We start from the raw sequence: 21,327 nt of genomic DNA on the forward strand, positions 1-21,327 counted from the left end.
TAAGAATCCATGAGAAATACTCTGAACTTGTGTCAGACCAAGGAACACTCCATCAAACTTTCACCTTTTAAATACCTCACAAGGGAGCCTTAGATACCTTTGACTTGCAATATAATCCTGATTTTCATTAACAAGAATATAACTGCTTTTGTACAGAAAAAAAAGAACAAATGCAAACTGTTCAGTGAAATCCTTATTTTCCTAAGAGAACCAGTAGAAAAACGGGGGGGGGGGGGGGGGGGGGGGGGGGAGAAAGAAGAAATTCAACAGAAATGCAGTACATTCAGAGCACTTTCTGGACAGATTGAAATATTTATTTGGGAGCACATTAGGCATGTTACCCAAAAATGTTTACACCACTAAATAAAATTACATTCACTGTGTTTAATCACACAAAGAAAGAATTAAAAAAGAAAGCATTATCTACTCACAAACTTCAAAGCTTATGTAAAACCATGTTTCACTTCCTATACTTTCTGTATTCAAAATTTTGTTACTCCACTGATAATTTTCTGTAGACAGTCTTAACTACCATAGAACATAATATTTTATGAAAACTATATTCAGAACATACCTGTCTCCAATACTTCTATAACAGGAAGTGTTTTACTGGTAAATGCCAGCAATTCTTCAGTTCTACCAGCCATTAGTTACAACAGTGAGGAAATACGAAATTTACACCTTGCTGGATTTGCTTGGTAGAAATTAGCAGTTACTGGGATAATCTGAAATTTTGTTTTATTAAAACTTCTCCTATTTTATGGTACAATTACTTTCTCAAAAAAAAACTGCTCTTGAAGACAGACAGAATTGATTAAGGATAAAAACTGAACTCCAGCTTTCAGCTGGAATTGTTAAAGCCACAACATGTTCATAAAATGTGTTGCACTATAATGTACTCTGCTGAAGATACAGTCTTACAGTTTTTACTACTCCATTTAGTATTTAAACAGATTTACTCAATCCAACACCGGTTACTATTTTAATTTCAATTGTCTATGTAAATGGTTAGTTAAGACTATTCATATATGAGTGGATGGGTTATGATGACTCTGAATGGATTTCTCAGTTTCAGCCAAATTAGTACTTCTAGTGGAAAGCAGGACTTGCCATATGAGTGTAGCATACTCGGTATTAATTACTCTTAAATGTTCACTGTTTTACTATATAGTATCTGTTTACCAACAAATAGATTAAATAAATATAATTTCTGACTATTCTGGTACAGGTGGAGGGCTCTGAAGACCACTTTTTTCCTGTTTTCTGCTTCTTTGCTTGTCATGTAGCTGCCTTACTAATGTCTTTAAAAATAAATTTTACACACTACATGGAAATGCACACAGCCAGCTCTCCGTTCTATTCTTTAGCACATCCTTCCAACAAAAAAATAAAGTTATTGAAAAATAATTGTTTTATATCATTCATACTTTGTTTTTGGATTAACAACATTTCAATTGGAGTAATTCCCAAGACATGAATATGAGAACAATACTATATGGAGAACTTATATAACTCAAATGGATCAAAGCTGTTGCAAACTCAGCTTTTTAAACACACTTTTGGCCACTTCATCTCCTTCTGAGCACAGCTTGTGCAAATACTTTTACTTAGTCTTTTATAATTTTACAGGAGGAGTGTAAAGAAGAATTATTTTAAAAAATAATAAATTTTTGAACAAACACAGCACAACTGGACTATTTTGAATAATCTGCATAAGTTATACTACTCTATACATTTTTTAAAACAAAGAACACATGTAATAAGAGAAATGTTAATATAATATATACCATGCTCATGCTCCATCAACCTTCCTGAGAGTTTTTCAGTCACAGGAGTAAGCCGTTCTCCAAAATCAGTTCTCTATTGAAAGGTCAAAACCTGCAATAAAAATGTCATGTATTATAACATATTTCCAACACCCACAGTTTCATGGTTGATCCCCAAACATAGATGTAGGTCATCAGCTTGACCCCAGCATTGTCTATGTTACAGGAAATCCTAATTTTAAAAATACTTTTTTTTAAAAAATCAAACTGACTTGATTAGGAACACCTGTGATATGCCTCTTTATTATCAGACGCCTCCTGAAACAAATCAGATTAGCATGTTTCTGCTTTCATTCCTCCTGCAGCATTTTAAGATGAAAGTAAGAAGAAAAAAAAAAAGAGGGAGTAGGGGGTGTTGTTCTCCCTTCCTACCCACTACCAATCTCTCACTGCACCCTCAAACAAGCAAATAAGTAAGTTTCTTAAGTAAATAAATTAGTTAATGGATGTGTGATTATTATTATTATTATATTTCCTAAAATATGGTACTGACTGTTAAGTATTTAAATTCTTGAGTTTCTCTTTAAGGAGTTCTAAATTTTTTTGTTCTTCAAGGTAGTAGCATTATTGCCTTTATCAAAATGTAACCTACAAATATCAGCTACTGTAAAACATACTGGAAAAATTACTGTCATATAAGACAATCTGAATGATGAAATAAAATTAAAAAAAAGTAGCCATGTTCAGGTAAAAACAAAGTATAACTTGATAGAGGAGATAACTACAGTCCAAATAGCTACTGGAGGAAACACTGCATTCACACAGCCAAAATCTTAAATATATTTTGACTTTATTTGGACTTCTTCACTGTAGGTACCGTGACAAGGCACATCCTATGCCTAATAAATGAGTAGCTGATGCCTAGATCAAGTCACCTGCTTACAAAAATTTCCATGAATTTGTTCTTTAAGAGTATTCCAGAAAACACTAAAACCCCCCTCACAGCTACGGAACTATAGTAAGCACCCTGCTTTAACAAGAAAAAGGAGTTTGGCTGTATTTTCATGTATTCCACACATCATCTATTTCACCTTTTAAAAAAAAGTTTCTGTTCTTCAACAAAACCCACAAAAGTTGTGGTCCCCACTTTTGCTTATATTGAGATTTAACATACTTGCAGATAATATTGAAACTGGACTTACATAAAGCTATTTAAAATGAAAATACAGGACCAAGCCAAATTTGATGTGTAATTATCTTCTTCTCAGACCAAATCTTCAAGAGAATTTCACTTCATCCTAAATAAAATAATTAGTTACTACCAGGTTCAATGATGAAAAGTTTATTAATAATCTATTTACTGTGGATACACTCACTGCAGTGTCTGAAAACAAACTAAATAGTCACGGGGCGGGGGGGTCCTATTTCTAACAGTGGTTTCCTTTAGACATTAATAACGATCACTGAAAGTCACTCCTATCTTTCAGTTTTGTGCAATATAACAATATTGCCTTCAGTTTCAGAAGACAGCTTGGGAAACCTTTAACAAAATAAAAGCTAAATGTACATAAATTATATTTTCTACTGTTGTATGTGGTAGAGAGTGTGTGGGAGGTCATCCTTATAAACCAGCAACTGTTCATTATCGATATGGAAAAATGTTTAGAAGTAAATAAAGTTAAAAAACTTAGTATTCTCTGTAAAGAGAACTCTTTTTGTCTTTAATGCTATGCTAAAAATATTATTAGATGCAAATATTAAAGTAAAAAATTTCCCAACTTGAAATGTTAGCTGCACTAGAGCTCAACTGCTGCTACCTCCTCTAATATTCCTGCAAACCTTCTGCAGTTCTCATGCAGCACACAACTCTAAGATCAAAACTGTTCCTCAGTTTTGGTACTACCAACTGCCCAGTGAACAGATGTATCTCAAAATTTGTTTATTAGAATGAGTGTTTTAAAAACTTGCAATAAAGGGTTAAAAAAATAATCACATTTCCTTATACACTATAGAGATTTTTATACCTAGCTTACTCCAGTACCCACAATAAAGATATTTTTCAATAAAGAGATTTCTTTTGAAACCAAACTTATCTAGGTTGTTATGTAGAATTTTTAGGTTACTGAGATATGAATGCATAACTCCTGCCAGTAAGGCACAAAAAATTTAAAAAATTGCAAAGCAACATTTTCACTATCTAAAAAGAGGTTACTGGAAACCTATGGCTACACCTCTCTACTCTGTCTGATGTCCCCTTTGTATTGGGGGAGCACAGACATTTTTTTCCTATCTTTAAAATACATTACCAGTTCTATTAAAAAGATAGATGGCTGTGAGAAGTGTCACAGGAGACTACATACAAAAATAATTTGGGTGGTTTGTTTAAAAGAAAAAAGCATTACTGATATTAGAAAACATCATAATTTTTTGAGATCAGGTTCCAGTGTTAGATAGTAAGTGTTTAGAACTTGTATTATTATGTAAGTATTAAAAAAAAAGTAAAATCTGTGGAGAACACCTACTGGTGTACATAAAGTTAGTTTTAGTTTTAAAAACTTTCTTCTAAAAATACTTTTCTGTTTGTACCCAAAAGCCTACAATTTCATTCCCTATTTCTTTCATAGATAATCAGAACTAGTCCAAGATGCGTTTTACCTTTGACAGTTTGCAATGAATGTAAATTACTGGAATGACTTGCAATGGGGCCTGTGGGTGTGGGTGGATGACTATCTACAGAACCTGCAGCACATTCGTAGAATAGAGTGATAAGCTTCTTGGTTCTCCCTTACATGGTCAGTAGTTAATTGCTTCCCACTGCAAATAACAAAACCCAGGAAGGTCCTCTAAAAGAAATACTAATTGTTATGTGGCTACTTTTTATGTAAAGAAAGGTCCTGTGCTTGTACACATGTAAAAGTGTGACAGAAAAGTGTTGATCCACCTGTTAGGATGGCTTTTGACATTCAGGATGGATGAGATGTGGCACCTTCACACAGTGTTCACAGGCAGGGTGTACAAAGCCAGGCAGTCTGTATGCAGTTCCAGTTGTACTTAACTAAGAATTTGACTTATTAGTCATAAAAAAAATTAAGGAATTAAAGACTCCAATTTATTTTTCCTTCTATGACATTACATTTTAGATGGAATAGTAAGAACCTCAGAATTCCAGAAGCTAAGGATAAAAAACCCCCAAACAACGAACCAAACAGAAAAAGAATTCCATGATACCTTGCTATCGTATATATAGGCTGCCTTTAAAATGGTACTACAATAAGCTTCCTATCAAATACTAAGCTAACACATTAAAAAAATCAATAAATACACAGTCACACTTTCAAACTACTGTTATTTCTGAAAATTAAAAATCTCAAGAGTTCCTTCAAGCTTCAGTAGATTTATATCTATAAAATGAAAGGGAACTTCTTGGAAAGTTTCAGTACAACTTAGAGGGAAAAAAATAAAAACAAACCCCAACCAACTGAAGCTTATTTTGATGTTTTTCCTAAGAATCAAGATAGATGATTAGACTGAAAAGAAACAAAGAAAAAAATAATAATAAAAAAACCCCCACACTATGCTACATGGCGTATCTAAGCAAGATTTTATTAAGCTCAGAACTTTAACTTTCACTTATCAATACAATATAATATAAACACATATGTTTGGATCTTTAAGTTCAATAGATATTTCCTCCAAATGTAACTTTTCCAGGGCCAAGTAATCCCAGTTAATGTTTGACATTTTAACTAAGGTAAAAAATGCAGGCAGCTCTACAAGGATTTATTTAAGCTACATGATTTTCCCCCCTAAATAACTCAAAATAAGGCATATATCAAATATAAGAAGGGAAAACCTACTTAACATACACTATATATTGATATTAGATTGCTTACTGCTTTCATTTTAGCCACACCCACCTTTATGTAATTGTAAAATATGGGAATGGTGCAGCTGAGAAATAAAAAAGCTTAACTGTTGTTTCATGTAGTCAAATATGTGCTAAGAACAGATTTTAATTAAAATAAAAAACAGGAATAAATTGCATTCTATTGAACACGACTACTGAATAGTGGGAAAAAATGCACACGCACCTGTACAGCACTGAATTATAGGGGTTTTTTGTAAATTAGCTGTGAGTCAGGACAGTTATTTCATTGAAAGTGAAAGTCTGTTTGTGAGTGCATTTCCACAGCTAAATAGTGTAAGTCTGTTCAAATCCTGATATTTCAAAGTATACAGAGCTGCAATGAAACAGCTTCGTGCACATTCCCATACTGACTGCTAAAAACGTTTCTAAAAATACTCTTGAAAGTAATGATGCAAATCTAAAGAAATGAGTGCTAAAATCTCAATAAGATCTTACTAGTATTTCAGTTTCAAGGATTAGGCTGAATTTTCTAGCAGGGCACCAAGATATGAATTGTGGAGAAAAAACTATTCTCAGAGAAAAAATGCCTGAAAAAGTGTAATTTGTATACTGGATTAAAAGAGTCCAGGGAAACCAAGGATTCGAGGCAGAAAAACCTCCTTGAACTATTGCATTTCTGCAGTAGACAGAAAATACCTTGAATCACAATCTAGTTGCCATGCTGGAAACGCTAAGTTTTGCATTTCACTTTAAGACTACAAGCCCTCAGCCATGTACACAGAAATCTTTTGTACAGCACTTCTGCACCCCAACTCTTCTCTACGTCCCTCCTACGTCCCTGGGTTAACTCGTTATTTTCGGTGGCCGGGGTGCAAAGCGCAAGGCGGCCGCTGCTGGCTTTGAACGCGGCGGAGGGATGCGCGGGGGGGGCGCGGGGGACGGAGGGGGGCACCGGGGGGGTGGGAGAGGAGCGGGGAAAGGCTGTGACCCGGTCCAACCTCCCAGCCCCGCGTCCCCGCAGGCAGCCAGGGGGGGCAGCAGCCGGTCCAGCCTCCGCTGAACCGGCGCCTTCTTAACGGGGGGCCCGATGCTGCTGCATTCGCTGCACATCCTGCGCGCCCGCCAGCTCGACGGCAGCCCCGGGCGCCCGCCGCTCGCAGCGGCATCGGGAAAAATATCCATACGCCTCCCTGCCTCGGAGGAAGAAAAAATAAAATAAAAATAACAGTAATAAAAAAAAAGGTAGGGCGGCCGAAAGCGAAGAGGGAAGTAGGAAGAGGAATAAAAAGTAACGCTCAGAAATTGTGGGTGGGAAGGAGCCCGCTGACCTGGCGGCGCCGGGGTTCCCTCCCTTCCCTGCCCCGCCGCACGGTGCTGTCCCCGCCGGCGCTCCCGCCACAAAAAGATGCCTTGTGAGCCTGTATGCGCAACTCCGAAACGCGAGCGCCCACGCCAAACCCAGCTCCGAGCGGGTTAAACGGCGTCGTGGAGGAAAAGGCACCGTGTCACACACATATTCTCTGTGTGTGTGTGTGTGTATGTGCGCGGCGGGGGAATCGCCCAGCGCACAGGCTGCGAGAGAGAGCGAGCTCGGCGCCTATCACAATAAGCACGATCGCGTTCATACAGCTACGAGAACCCGAGAGCTGCTGGCCACCGAGAAATGACATAGAAACAGCCACCAAAAAATAGCTAAGCCAATGACAAATAGCGACCCGGGTGACAGAGACAGAGAATTTTGTAGGCGGAGAAGAGGAGGTGAATGGCCAGCTCTGATCACAGTATTAGGCTGGCCTATCTGTGGGGAGGGTATTTACTCGTTTTTGGGGTGAGTGGGAGGAGAGGAAAAACACCTAGAAATAGCTGGCACGATTCAAATGGTCTCGGATTATGTTTCCCCCCCCACTAGTTCAGAAAGGAAACTCGCGTTTTAACGCTAAGAGGGGGAAAAATAGCCCTGTGCAATAGGCGATGAAGAGCACTTTGGTCCTTCGTTAATACCCAAAGGGACAGAGATGATGAATGTGACAGCATGTGGCAGCACGACCGTCACCCAGGTTCCTGCAAAAGGCGGCTCCGTATCGCGACACGGGAAATTAAGCGCTTCGAGTGGGAGGTGGAGAAAACGCTTAAACGGAGAAGTTAATCTGCTAACATGGAGAGGAAACGAACGGAGGAAAAAATTCCGAAGGTTGTCCTCTTTTTTTTTTTTTTGGAGGGGGGGTGGGGGTGGGAGGAGGGGGCGGAGGGGAGAGAAGGGACGGTGAAGAGAAAGAGCGAAGGGGCATTAATCCAGCTTACGAAAACACGGGGAGAGAGGAAGGAGAAGGCGGGAGGGGGGGCCAGCGGGCGAGAAAGGGAGATGTGCATGGAAGTGGGGAAGTCATCCTGGCTGCTGCTGCTGCTGCAGAGCCGGGAAAAGCAGGAGCCGCCGTGTCCCGAGCGCTGCCCCGAGATTTCCACGGCGGAGAGGGGGGGGAGAAAAGCATCCAGCGGGGAGGGGTGGTGGGGAGCGGGAGTGGGAGGTGAAGAGGGGCAGCCCGTCCTGTCATGTCCCGGGAGTGCGGGGAGCTCGGGCTGTCCCGCAGCCCCCGCGCCCTGTGCTCGGGCCGGGCCGGCCGGGAGGGCGCGCTCGGGATCCCCGCCCGGGCGCGGTGCCGCCCCGGGGGGGCGAGCGGTGGTACCTGCCGGGGCACACGGCCGCTCCTGCCCGCCGAGCCGCGGGGAGCGGGTGACAGATCCACCCAAGACTTGCCGCAGCCGCCTCCGGGAGCCTCCCGCCCGCCGCCCGCCGGGATTCTGGGGAGACTTTTCCCGGCGGCGGGGCGCAGGTTGCCCCCGTTTTCCGAAGACGCGCTTCCCCCCCACCCTGCCCGCCCAGCTCCCTCTGCCCCAGCCGCGCCCGCTCCCTCCGGCTCTTACCGCCTGTGCCGGCGGCGGCGGCACCCGCTCCGAAGCGCGGGGGCGAGGGTGGACCCGGGGGTCGCGCAGGGTACGGGGGTTGGGGGGGAGCGAGTTTGGCGGTGCGGGCGTGCGGGCGGCCCCCGCGCCCCGCGCCTCCCCCGCGGCGGCGGCGGCAGCAGCGATGCGATCGGGCATCACTCGAAAATGGCGCCGAAAGAGCGGAGGGCTCTTCATTCAAATTCGTTAGCGCCAGCCCCGCCGCCCCGGGGCACGCCGGGAACGGGGGGGGGCGCGCGCGGGGCGGGGGCCGAGGCGGCAGCGCCGCACGGACCGACACGGCGCGCGCTGTCAGTGCCGCCCCTCCCCCCACCCCGCCCGCGCCCGCGCCCGCGCGCGCTCCCGACCCAACCGCCGCTCCTGGGGAAGGGAAGGGAAAAGGGAAGGGAAAGGGGGGGGGGGGGCGGGGGAGGGAGGCAGGGAAGGAGGGAGAGAGGGAAATGTCACCCGGAGCCCGGGCCCGCGGGGGAGAGGTGGCGCGGTAGGGATGTGTGTGGGAGAAAGAGAGAGAGGGAGAGAGAGAGAGAGAGGGGGAGCGAGATCTCCGCCGGCCCCGCGATCTTGTCAAGGTAAAGGCGCCGGTGGGGATGCGGGCGGTGGCGGACAGCAGGGGCGGGGGAGACACAGCGGGCTTTAGGAAGGTAGGGAAAGGGGTTTGGGAAGGTAGGGAGAGGAAGCGCGGCGGCGGGAGGGGATGTGCGCCAAGAGGACCTGAGGAAAACAGGAGCAGCGCCTCCCCACGCGCGCACCCCGCCCGCGACCCGCGGACCCCCGCGGCTCCCGCGGCGCTCAGGTTGCAGCGTGACCCGCCCTGTCCCCGCCATAGCGCGCACCCCGCCGTAGCCACGGCAGCCTCGCAGGCGCTCGGCGCTTCCCGCAGCGCGCGGGCCCGATCCCGATCCCAGTCCCGACCCCGATCCCGCCTGGCAGCCGACGCTCCCCATCCCCTTCCCGCCGCCGCACCGGCCGCCCCCCGCCCGTCCGGGCCAGCAGCCCCCAAAACTGCGGGCGCATCGCGGGGCACAGCGGGCCCGGAGTACCCTGCACTGATCATTTGAAGGAAAGAAAAAAAATGAAAAAAAACCACACCAAAAAAAAAAAAGCCCTCTCGGAGGAACTTGACGGAGCGAGGTTCAACTCGGGCAGCGCTCCCGCCTCGGCTGCGCGCGGAGCGCTCGGGCAAAACGCGAACTTTCATTTTCACGCCGCATCCTCCCCCTCGCTCCCCTCCGGCCCGAGCCGAGCGGGAGGTACCTGGCGGAGCCGGGGTAGTGTCCCCAGCTCCGCTACCCCGGGGATGGGGAGCCGAGGTGGAGGGCAGGGAGCTGCCGAAAGCCGCGGGGTGAAGGCAGGCAGGCTGCGGTGCCGCCCGAGCCGCTCGCTGCCTGCACTTGCGCCTGCGGGAGGGTCCCTCGCTGGGAGCTCCACGGACCCTGCCTCGGCAGCCAGACCAGCGCATCCCTGCCAGCCGCTCCTCGGGCTCTCCGGCTTCAGTGCTTTTTACTGTTTTTTTTTCTTTTTTTTTTTTTTTAATTTGATGCGCTTTTTAAAAGGGAAAAGAAAGCAGAGGCCTCAGACCTGCAAACCGTTGTTCCCATGACTTTGGGGAAGATTTTTCAAAAGTACATAATGAGAGTCTGGGAGCTCTGCTCCCACTGACTTTCAAAATCTTCCCTTCACGTCTGTGAGCGAGTCATCTTGAACTCGGTTGACTGCTGGCAGACGAGTGTTAGCAGGCTCAGGGCCTAATGCTTTTCATGATTCCACTGCTCCCTGCTAGAGCTGCACTAGCAAAAGTATAAGCAGAACAAGTTTTTGAAAGGGAGAGGTAATTTCTCTCTCTCTTTTTTTTTAAACCAACTGCCACAGTAGAAAACACCCGACCTCTTGGGCTCAAAAAGCTTAGACCATCATGGCTACAAAAACTACTTGCTGCTCAGAAAGTATGTAATTCTGGAGCTCCTTAGTGGCAAAAGTAGTACGAGGCAACATGTAAGTAATCACATAGCTAATATTATGCATTTGTTATTATATTTCCCTGGGATTTGAAGTTTGGTGTTACTAAAGAAACAGATTCCCATTTTTTTAAACCAGGTTCACAGTGCAAATAAGCCAGATGAAAAAATTTCAGTTAGTAGAGCCATTCTGTTCAAAAGGAGGAAATATAAATGATTTGCAGCGTATTTACATTTTTGCTGTTCTTTTATTAAAATTACCCTGAGCCAAATTTTTGAAAAGCGTGCCTTTCAACTGAATAGGAATATTTTCTAATTCTTTTTCCTAAAGGTTATGTGCCTGTGAAAGTAAAACTTTGCAGTAGAAATAGCAATGAAAACAGTAAAAAATATAAAATTATGATATTGCTTATACTACTTCTCTTTACTTAGATTATGTATAGTTTTGCCCTAGAATAGTTCTAGTTATTATTTTTCACCCATTTTTCCAACCACAATATAGAAATAAGATGTAGATGATGTCAGTATTCTGTGATACATTCTCTCTAAAATATTATCTAATATGAATTACACTGTTGTCATTTCAGGTGTCATTCCTAAGGTTTCATTAAGACTTTTAATGAAAGTGAAATTTTTACATCCTCTAATATCTAATACTTGCTCTCAGATTCCATACTTAATGCACATAGGCCCCAGTCCTGTACAGACTGAAATGTATATTATTATGTGTAAGCACACTCAGTAGTTCTTTTCATTATTATGCTCTTGTATTTCGGACTTCAGCAGCCAATAGTGATATTACGTAATCATTATTCTCAGAATTACGTAGGACTGCCTGAAACATAAACCTAGTGTAGGAGTCTTGGGTTATGGCTTCCATGCATATCTCTTAACTTAAATAATGCAAAATTACAATATTTTAAGGATCAGAATGGGTAAATATTTAACTGAGAATCAGATCAAGTGAGAAAGGCAATTGCTATAGTGTAAAAACCATGTAATATTGGGTGGGTATTGTGTTCCCTGGCTGTAGCATCTGGAAGAGGATCATCAGTTTGTTTCCTCAGTGACTAGTGAAGCCAGAAAGTCACAGCAGGAACACAGCTGAGGACAGAAGGGAGAGAAAGGGATTCTGAGCTTCACCAAAAGTGAGGCCAGTTCTTTAGATCAAATTTCCATTCCGAACAACTTGGGCTCATTAGAGTGGTGGAAGTCTTATCTGCTGTGGTAGCAAATATGAGGTTAAGCTGCAGTTTCTATAATGGAGTCCTTCCCCCATGCAGTTCTCATTACAGCCTTATCTGAACACCTCCTAGTAGTGCTTGTCCTTATGTTACAGTTTGCCTCATAGAGTGCCATTAAATTGTCAGAGAACCTCCTCATACTGTAATAAGTGACATGACCTGCATTTGTCATATTAGTTGTTCTCTCATTGCCAGGGGAGAGAGTTGAGTGTTTGCAGTTAATTTTATCTGTCTTTTCTTCCATATACGTGTTATGTCTTTATGTTAGTGAGGCAAGGCTGAAGTAATGTGTTTGTTCTTCAGGCAAGGTGCAGTGAGGTTTCTGGTGGCCCAGAGCTCCCAGGCACTTCCATTCCTTAGATTTGCACCAGCCCTGAGAAAGTTCTGTCTCTAGAAATGATGGCATTTCCCCCACTTCATTGCGTGGGATGTTGGATGAGGGAAACAACATGTTGACAACTGTATCCAGTCTAGAGGCCTAGTAGGTCCCTCTTTAGGAATCCTGGATTTAGGCCCTAGAAGATCTTGAGGCCTTGAATTTGTAAATTAAAAGTCTAGAGAAAATCAATATAGAGAGGTCTTATAATAACCCACATTGCTGAGATGATGTCCCCCCAGCTTCCTGTACTCGGAGTTTCCTACATGCAGCAGATTTCATGCTTGTGTCCACTGCATTGTTGGGTCCAGTCAAGAGGTGGCAAAACCAAAGCAAGGTCCTTATCTGCTGAAAGGACAGAAGCTCAGCTAGGGATGGTTAGAAGGCTGCAGGCTGTCTTCTGACTTGGGCATGCATTACTTTACAAATTACCTTGCTATGTGCTTCTAAGATTTATTTTACAACTAGGAGGATTAGAGGAATTTGTTGTAATGAAAACTGGCATTGTGTCATTACTGCGTAACTTTTGAGTTAGATTCTTTGGCTTGCCTGGGTTCTTGTGTGTTACTCCATTTCATCTGGATCAGTTCCTGGGTAAGTTAGACCAGTTTAGGGGCACTATGAACCCACATAATTATAATAATTGCACACCTACATATTATTTTGGTGTGTATTTCTGTGTTTGTATTGTATATGGGCATACAGCCAGTGGGAGTTTGAATTTTTTTCTATTTATTTTTCTAATTTGAGCCCTGCCTTGCTCCTGATATTCATTCAGCCTTCTATCTAGATCCCTGTTACTGGTTCATCTAAACCTCCCTTCAGTCCTGTTTAAACTGTTTAAAGTTTCAGTTTAATACCTAGTAACTGTAGTTGGACATCCTCCTTCCTGTGTGAGTGCTCTACTTCCTTCTGTAGCTCTTCACCCTCTGATTTACCCTGACAAGTACAGGATTTGAAATTCATTGCTTTAGCAATTTTAATCTAGCAATGATAGAAGTTGTAATCTAGAAAGGACTGAAGTGGACAGCATTTACTATTGTACAATGAAAACAGAGTTTTGAACTTGCCAGAATAGACCTGACCTAGTGATGCTTCTATAGACTTGCAAGGGTTGCAAGAAGTATGTGCTGGCTTAGGACCTGCATATACTTCATTAGATTTCCTATGAACTTCCAGATGAAAAATAAAAGTATTTGTTTTGGTTTTTTTAGCTCCTGTTTTTTCAGTAGTAAACTTTTGATTTACCTTTTTTTAATGCCACTAAAATGCTCAGTGTAGCATAAAGACTAACGGTGTATTTGTCAAAGAGTTAGATTTACTGTATTTTGTTCACATATTTTAATATTTACTCCAGCATAGCTATAGGTCTGACTCATAATAATGATCATATCCCTGAGGATTTAAGAAAGGATTTGGTATTAAACTTAGGTTCTGTGATAAAGTTTTGCTAAAATGGCCTAACTGTGACTTCTAAATGTTTTAATATTTTTGTGGGTGTAATGGTTGTGAAAAGTGCTGGCCAGGTATCTGTGAAAACTGAAGTCTATTCTTTATTCATGGATTAATTACAGCAGAGCAGTTGCCAAGTGATCTTCTCCACAGCACCCTTGAACTGAAGACAACTCATCAAATGGTGAGAGAAAAGCGTGGTTGTCATGACTATTAAGTTAGGGATGCTCTATTTTTCTGCCTAAGCATTGATTCTATTATTTTATAGGTATTGAAGTTAGATTTTTGTAGGGTAATTTCTGGAACCATAACCTAATTTCTCTACCACCACTCCTATTTCAGCTGTTAATTTTTCAAGCTTGCTTTTTTACTGTCCTTGACTTTTCCAAAATAGTTGACAGTGATACACTGAATTCACTAGCTAATTTCTTGATTAACTTTCTTTAAACTTAGTCCTGTGCTTATATCTAACTCTGTTCACACAAGTGGTTTTATCAGCAGCACTATTTAGAAGAGTGAAATTCAGACATGTGAAGCTGTTTGAAAGACTGAAGGTTAAACTTTGCACATACATGTGCCTGCATTTCAATGAAATGCTACTGAAATGAATGCAGGAGTGAGAGATCTGGAAATGCTTTTAGCTAGGATTAATTTGTTTGCTCTTTTGCTGTTCGATTTATTTCTTTTAAGACCGCTTGATGCAGGCTGTTCTTTTGCTTCTCTAATTTCCCAGTTTCTGGGAGATTTTGAACTTTGAGCTTCACAACATTTATAAAATTTTAGTAGTGCTCATAATTCTTCTGAGAACAAACCATTATTTTATTTAGCCATTTTGTGAAAATGTGACTGAATCTACCGAGAAACTAAGTCTCTCTCTAACTCACTATCTTAATCAGGGGTTTAATCTTACTCTTAATAATTAAGTAATTATTTATATATATCTTTGGATTTATTAAGATAAATCTTAAAACAAGGGAGTTTCCTTTCTTTTACAGATACAGATAAAGGGTGGAATATTGGTAGCAGGAGCTTGTGTGGGTAAAAATGTAGTTGTTGAGTGTTGATGTTGGCCTTGTGGTAGTTTAGACAGGTGACAGTTTTCAATAATGGTGCACAGAATGATCCAGGAGAGAGATCACAGTGATCAGAAGTTCACAGAATGCTGAGAGATTCCCCTGACCTTTTTTTGGTATTTCAACAAATGACTCAATTTCTGTTTTCCTTTAGTAACTTTTGTAGAGTAAGAAGTAAAAGGGACAGAATCCTATTAGCAGCTTATGATTTCCACAGTTTTTCCTGTTGGAATATAGGTTATTAACCCTGTTCCAGCCGTTTACCAAACTGGGTTTGGAAATGCCAGTGTGTTTAAATAGTTAGAAGAGATGGTGAGATCTTTGTACCAATATCTGATCTATACCCCGTGTTAAGAATTATTTTAGTACTTTTATCAACTACTGAACTAATTTAAACTTTGCCAGGGTTCTTTACCATTACATGTTTTAAAAACAAGGTTTAATACTTAAGCCAGAAAGAAACAGCAGTTTTTAGGCACAGTGCGTTGAGATGTAACCCAGAGGTCATTTATTTTTAATACAGATTCGGCAGTCTGTTTCTTTGTTCTTTCACAGCCACTTTTTCTTTAGTTTTCTTTTAGAGAGATGATTCTTGTATTAACTTTAAGCACTTAACTATTTACATCCTGCTTCATCAAACAATTAATCTTGTACTTAAGTCAAAATACTTGCATGAGTGTGGCTTTTGAGAGAAGAGTCTGAATCCACATTAGTCTCTTGCGTCTTGTACTTTACTGTGCTTATCTGATAACCAATAGGCTGGATCCAGACTAGCGCCAAAGTGTGAGTCTGCGTGTCATTAGGGGAAGGAGCTGGGGCTCACATTTGAACGTGTGCTCAGTACTTGACACAGGCAATGATTACAATATGAATAAATTTATTTTCAGATTTAAGCACTTCTTTCATTGTTTAGCTGAACAGAGTTTAGATACTCCAGATGCTTAAAGTTAAATGGTTCAAGTTAAGTGGCTTTAAGGTTTTCCTAAAGCATTTTTTGAATTGATGTAATTCTTTTACTGCAGTGGAAAGAAGAGATGGGCCAATCTCAAACAGTTTTGAAAAGTTCATTTTCATGACTCTGCTAAGAATATAATTTTATTTCTCTTGTTCCATCCCCTTTTGGTTGCATCACTTTCACTTCCCTGACTCTTCTTACACCCATTGTGTCCTGCTAACCTTTCCTCTAATGTCCAGTTTTCTATTAACTTTTCCACACTGATTATTCTTTGTCTCTCTTCTTTTTCCTGGAGTTTTAGAGAGCTGATTATACTTTTCCAGTTTTTTTTGTTCTTTCATCAGTTCCTGGACTCCAGCAATAAATCAAACCCTCTGATTTAAACTATGCCTTTTTGGTGAGAAACACACAGGTCAAAATTTAGAGCTCTGTCAATAGAAAGAGTAAGCAGAACATGGATGCCATGTATAGAGAACGGAACTGGAACTTAAAAGTTATTCCCTAATTTAAAATATCTGTATCCAGGCAGTAAGACCGGCATTAAAAACAAACAAACAAACAAACAAAAAGCCCCCCTCCCCCCCAAGGAAAAAAAACAGCACAAACCCCCCTCAAAAACAAAACAAAACAAAACAAAAAAACCCACCAAAACCCCCAAAACAAAGAAAAAAACTCAACCAAAAACTGCGTAAAAGTCCATGTATACTGAATAGGCTTTGGTTAGAATTGATGTCACTGTTTTGTTGAACTGTGTATCACTGAACTTTTCTTAAGCCTTAGGAAAGACAGCATGGAGTTGGAAGAGAAGCAGAGATCTCCATGAAGGGCAGTCAATTATAGTCTTGGTAAGTTAAAAAATATGTATAAAATTGTATTTCTGTTCAATTTCTCCCTTTATGAAGCAACCTGTATTTAGGGCCCTGTTCACCATGGCAAAACAAAGCCAGTTGTATTGATAGAGCCTCTACGTTCTCTGGATTTGTTTATGCTATCACTGCATAAAAATCTGTGTTCTGTTATAGCTGACTTTGTGGTGTAACTGCTCAATGAAAACTAAAAGTGACATAAAAATCATTAGTTATTTTCACAGTGATTATGCTACAGTGTTTTCATGCCTAGTTTCTCAACAAAACAAGATATATAGGATCATGTTATCTCCTAATAACTTTTGAATCCACTGCTTAATTTCAGCTGCATTTGATATAGAGGTAGAGGTCACAAAGTCAAGTTTCTGCAATTTGAATGAAACTTAGCAGCTGTGAGTAGAGAAGGGACTCAAATTGGTGCCCCCAGGGTAGAAAAAGCTGCAGCACAGACTCAGAAATTTTCTGTTCTGTTCAACTTGTTGACTTGCAGGTCGGCGTGCTTGGTTGGTCTGCCAGTCAACACATGTGCAGTTCAGACCTAGACACAGTGTGAGTTGCCTCTTGTTCTCCTAAATGTCAGCAGCTGGAATTTAGGGAAATCTGTTTAGAAGGGAATGGGAAAACAGCCAAGCTAGGTTCAGCCCAGGATTACTGCAGAAGGGTGTTGGTGACACTTACAAGCATACTGATAGGTAACTAGACTTCATTACTTCTGCTAGTCATGAAAAACACTTGGTTTTGCCAGGGCCTTCTGCTCTCGCAGACCACTTGAGAATCATTCCATTTTATGGTAGTTTCTATACCTGCATTAGAAACATGTTGTTTCTGTCCATGCCAGAGAAGGGAACTGTTGAGACAGTTTCAGTATTTAATTTCTTTGACTGTTTGTATGTTAGCTCTGAGATATCCTTACAGTTTCAAAACTGTAAAACTGTGGTTTCAACTCTCTCCAAAAACTGCCTGTAGTTTAGGCTGCTGCCATGTGTCCCTGACCCATCCTACAACTTACAACTCTTCGAACAGGGCAGAAAATATGCATTGTATTCCAATTAACTTCCTTTGTGAAGAAAGATGTGGAGCTAGATACAAGGACAGAAAACAGTATTAGGATCAAGCTGTATCAAGTTACCTCAACTTGGGGAATGCTAAATCTGTAGCTGCATGATTTTGTCACCACAATTGTCCTGAAAGGTCTGGTCTGTCCATTTATCTCAGTCAGTGAGAAGTGGGCAGGTTACACTTGCCAGAGGTGCCGCTTCACTCGCTGTGCAGGTTCAGGGAGACACACTAATTTGGCATATGTCTGATATTTTTAAGTTTTCTGTGTAACGTTAGGCAGGAGTCAAGATATAAGACTTTTTAAACAGAACTTAGCTCTGTAGCATATTCTCTAGAAACAGTTGAACAGAGGCCTAAGGGTCATGCCTATGAAATTTAAAATTTAAAAGCTGTAATGTGAAAAGAAACACTTCTAGTTTATGATTGTAAGATAACCGTCCTGAAATGTCAACTTTTTTGTTTGTCCTCCTGTCCAGTTTTCAACCTGACAGCAAGAAAAAACCCCCCGTGATACTATTTTTCCTTTTCCGCTTATTTTCATGTATTTTTTTCATGAAGTCAAAGCCAAGAAGAAAACAACTAGTCGTTACCAAAAAAAAACACCAACCACCAAACCTGCATTCAATTTTCTGAAACTTTTGGCTCTTCTGTTAGGTTCTCAAATCCTTTCATTTGGTCCCAGCTTTTTTTTTTTTTTAATTATCATTGTTTCTCTAATGCTGTCTGTATTAAAGGAATGAAGAAATGTTTTCTGCAGGTTTCTAGGATCTATTGTTTGTTCTTAAAACCCATATCACCAGTAGTCTTGCGTAGTGTCACCAGTTAAATATTAATTAATGGAACCTAGGGGCTAACCTGCTTTTCAAATGGTTTATAATACATAAAAACATTATAACTTATAGCATTTTCCTATTAAACATCAACATAGATGTGTTTTAATAAGAAGAGTAAGGTCAAATCATGAATGTTAAGTTCTGTGTGAACAGCATAGTGGTGGTATAATCTTGTTTAGCATTATGTTGGGTGCTTCCTGTGTTTTAAATGGTGTTCACTAAGTTCTTAGAACTAGGAAATAATTAATTATTGTTGATTTTCATAAGGATTTGCTGTTTCAAAAAGCTGCCTGTTTTAAGTCTGAAAATGACTAATACTAAACTGCTTTTTATTACGTATTTTCGAAGACTTTGGTCTTGGGTGCTCTATATGCGGTCAGATAGTTTCAGAGTCATGAGGACCTCAGTAAATTCACAGGCCTATGCTGTGGCCCTAAAATGGGTGTTCTGGGACAGGTTTTAAGAAGGCTTAAGCACTAGAATATGACTTGCACAACAGATCAAAGAAACTAGGATAATTAATTTTTAGAAAATAATAATTAAAATTTGTATTTCAAGTACAAATATCAGTAAAAGCTCCCATAATGTGCTGCCACTACATGTAAAATCCATAAGCAATTTTAAGCCAACGTTCTTTAAAGGCGGAGCTAAATATTTTAGTTGCATATAAATAATATGCAACTTAGAGATATATGGAATTCTTTTATTGTGTGCTAAATGCTGTAATAAACCAGACTATCAGTAGGTTTTGCTGCATGTTACTAATTTTGTTTTTTAATCTTGGTATTTTTGCAGGTGTGTGGAGGAACAGGTCCTATTCTTGCTGTTGTTACTCCCACATAGGCAGACTCTGTAATTGATTATGTGTGGGTAGGGCTCTATTGAAATTCAGGAGATTCTGCGTAGTGTGGGGTTCTTTTTGTGAAAGTTCAGTTGCAAGATCAGGACCCCACTGTGACTACTAACTGTGAATTCAGTCAGTATATCATTGATTGTGCTGGAACCTGCCTTTTGGGATAATGTAAGTCCTGCATTCCCCCCAAATGTACTTTAGACATGAGCTAATCATAAAACGTTTCTAATTAGAAAATTAATATAATTTACATGCATTCTTTTAATTATGTTTTTTTGGCAGTACCAAATACTCTGTTCCTCAAAACTTCTTAATGGCACTGAGGCTTTGTGGATAGTTGGTCACATGATGAGAAAATTCACCTGTAAGTACATTGAAATGATTGACTTTTTCAATACTTAGTCTTTACTAATGTTGACAAACTAATAGTGGTAAAAATGGGAATCAAGAGGTTTGACTTCCATCGAATTAATTCCATTCTTTTTAGAAAATATATACAGTACATTCATTAAGGATTTCATTGTTCTTGGGTAATTCAACATGGGAACCTCAAGTCCTTCTGTACTACCATTAGTAGAGAGTTTTAATTTGTTTGTTTCCTTTATTTTCAGAATAGTGTGTTTCTCACTTGCTCTGTATTTTCACCCATAAACTTTCTGAAATGTATAGATCTATAAAAACTGTTTATACCACTAATATTTTTGTAGATAGTGCAAACTGATTTAGTGAGGTAATTGTCTTGCTGGGTTGCACATTGAAATGTTAATAAATACACACACTTATGTCAGTGTAACTTGGTTAAATTAAACTGAGCTGGCATTATGAGTGAGTTTGATCATAGATGCTGATTAGCTTTAGTCTTAGGCAGGAACTACATGTTACCCATATCATATGTCAGTGGATTCACCCAAAAATAACTATAAATATCTATGCTGGGATTAAGGAGGAAGTTCTTTTCCTGTAGCTATGGGTGCAGTCATTGCTTCAACTCCTATTTTTGTATACAAATGAGCAAAAACTACATGTAGGTGTTTTCCCTGTGTAACAAAAGGAGTATTGTAAACTATGCCCTTTTTATGAAGTTGTATTTTGTTTCTGGTATTCAAATTCAAGAATATTTTCAGTTGTGTCAGTATCAAAAAAATGGAAAAACTGGAAATGTTAGTGAATTTGTGAATAATTATCAAGGCTGTAAAGGTCTAGAGGAGTTGTGTGTAAGGACAATTAGAGATTCTTTTCTCATGGAGCAAGAACAAATAATAATTGATGAGCAAAGGTTAAGGAGGACAGGATTATTTTTATTGCTTGGCACAAGAGCAGAATGAAACGGAAGTAATTTGAAGAAAGAGCAAGACCAAAGAAGAAATCAGACTTGGATGAGAAGTAGACTAGAGAGTCCAACTAAAAAACAAAGCAAAAAACCTCGAAGAAACAAAACCAAAAACCAGAAACTGAGAACAGAGGACACTGGGGTGCTAGATAAAATTAGTGCTAGCAGAAGCTGTGATTTCTTGTTCAAACAGAACTTCATGATTTTGAAATCCATCATCTTCAACAGTGCTCAAACCACAATTTTATTACATTCATTAGAGGATGGGAATTTTCAGAGTTCTAGGTTAAAAACTTTAATAGTGATCCTTTGGAGATTTTGCAATATAAAATGAAATGGAGATTTTTTTAGTATGCAATGAAATCATGATTTGAGAACATTGGATGCTTCATTTTGCATAAAAAAGTCTTGATCAGCATGTTTTCGTTTGAAAATATTTAGACCTATTAGTTTAGTGGTTTTACCTTTTAATTCTGTTGGCTGTATATATTCTTAACTTAGCGTTAAGTTGGGTAAAAGAAAGAAAAGGAGATGGAGATTAGGTGATTACAAAAAGCCCCACTAAACACAGCCCTCTAGCTGTGCCTCTATATCAAAAGAAGTGCTTCAGAATAGATGTAGTTTCAGAGGAGAAAAGGAAGAAAAGTGACATACCAATGAATGGAGTATGAGGAATCCCCTGGATGTTTTGTCTGTGTCCAATTTTTTTGCTCATCACCACTGAGAGGCAGATCAG

At 40.6% G+C, this 21,327-nt stretch overlaps 1 long non-coding RNA gene across 15 annotated transcripts in view; it reads left to right on the top strand.

Annotated features, from left to right (window-relative positions):
• Positions 1-7,432: 7,432 nt before the first annotated feature.
• Positions 7,433-21,327, top strand: part of LOC139670248 (uncharacterized) — a 201,297-nt gene continuing 187,402 nt past the window's right edge. For 11 of the 15 annotated variants that reach the window (XR_011697451.1, XR_011697446.1, XR_011697449.1 and 8 more), the window contains exons 1-5: positions 9,007-9,164; positions 13,745-13,806; positions 16,425-16,495; positions 19,204-19,429; positions 19,544-19,625. This is a non-coding gene — a long non-coding RNA (uncharacterized lncRNA). Of the gene's footprint in view, positions 7,826-9,006; positions 9,165-10,464; positions 10,588-13,744; positions 13,807-16,424; positions 16,496-19,203; positions 19,430-19,543; positions 19,626-21,327 lie in introns of those variants that run through there. The other 4 variants (XR_011697457.1, XR_011697453.1, XR_011697455.1 and 1 more) reach the window with 4 other exon arrangements.

This window comes from Pithys albifrons, chromosome 1 (assembly GCF_047495875.1).
Source record: "Pithys albifrons albifrons isolate INPA30051 chromosome 1, PitAlb_v1, whole genome shotgun sequence".
NCBI classification, from domain to species: domain Eukaryota; kingdom Metazoa; phylum Chordata; class Aves; order Passeriformes; family Thamnophilidae; genus Pithys; species Pithys albifrons.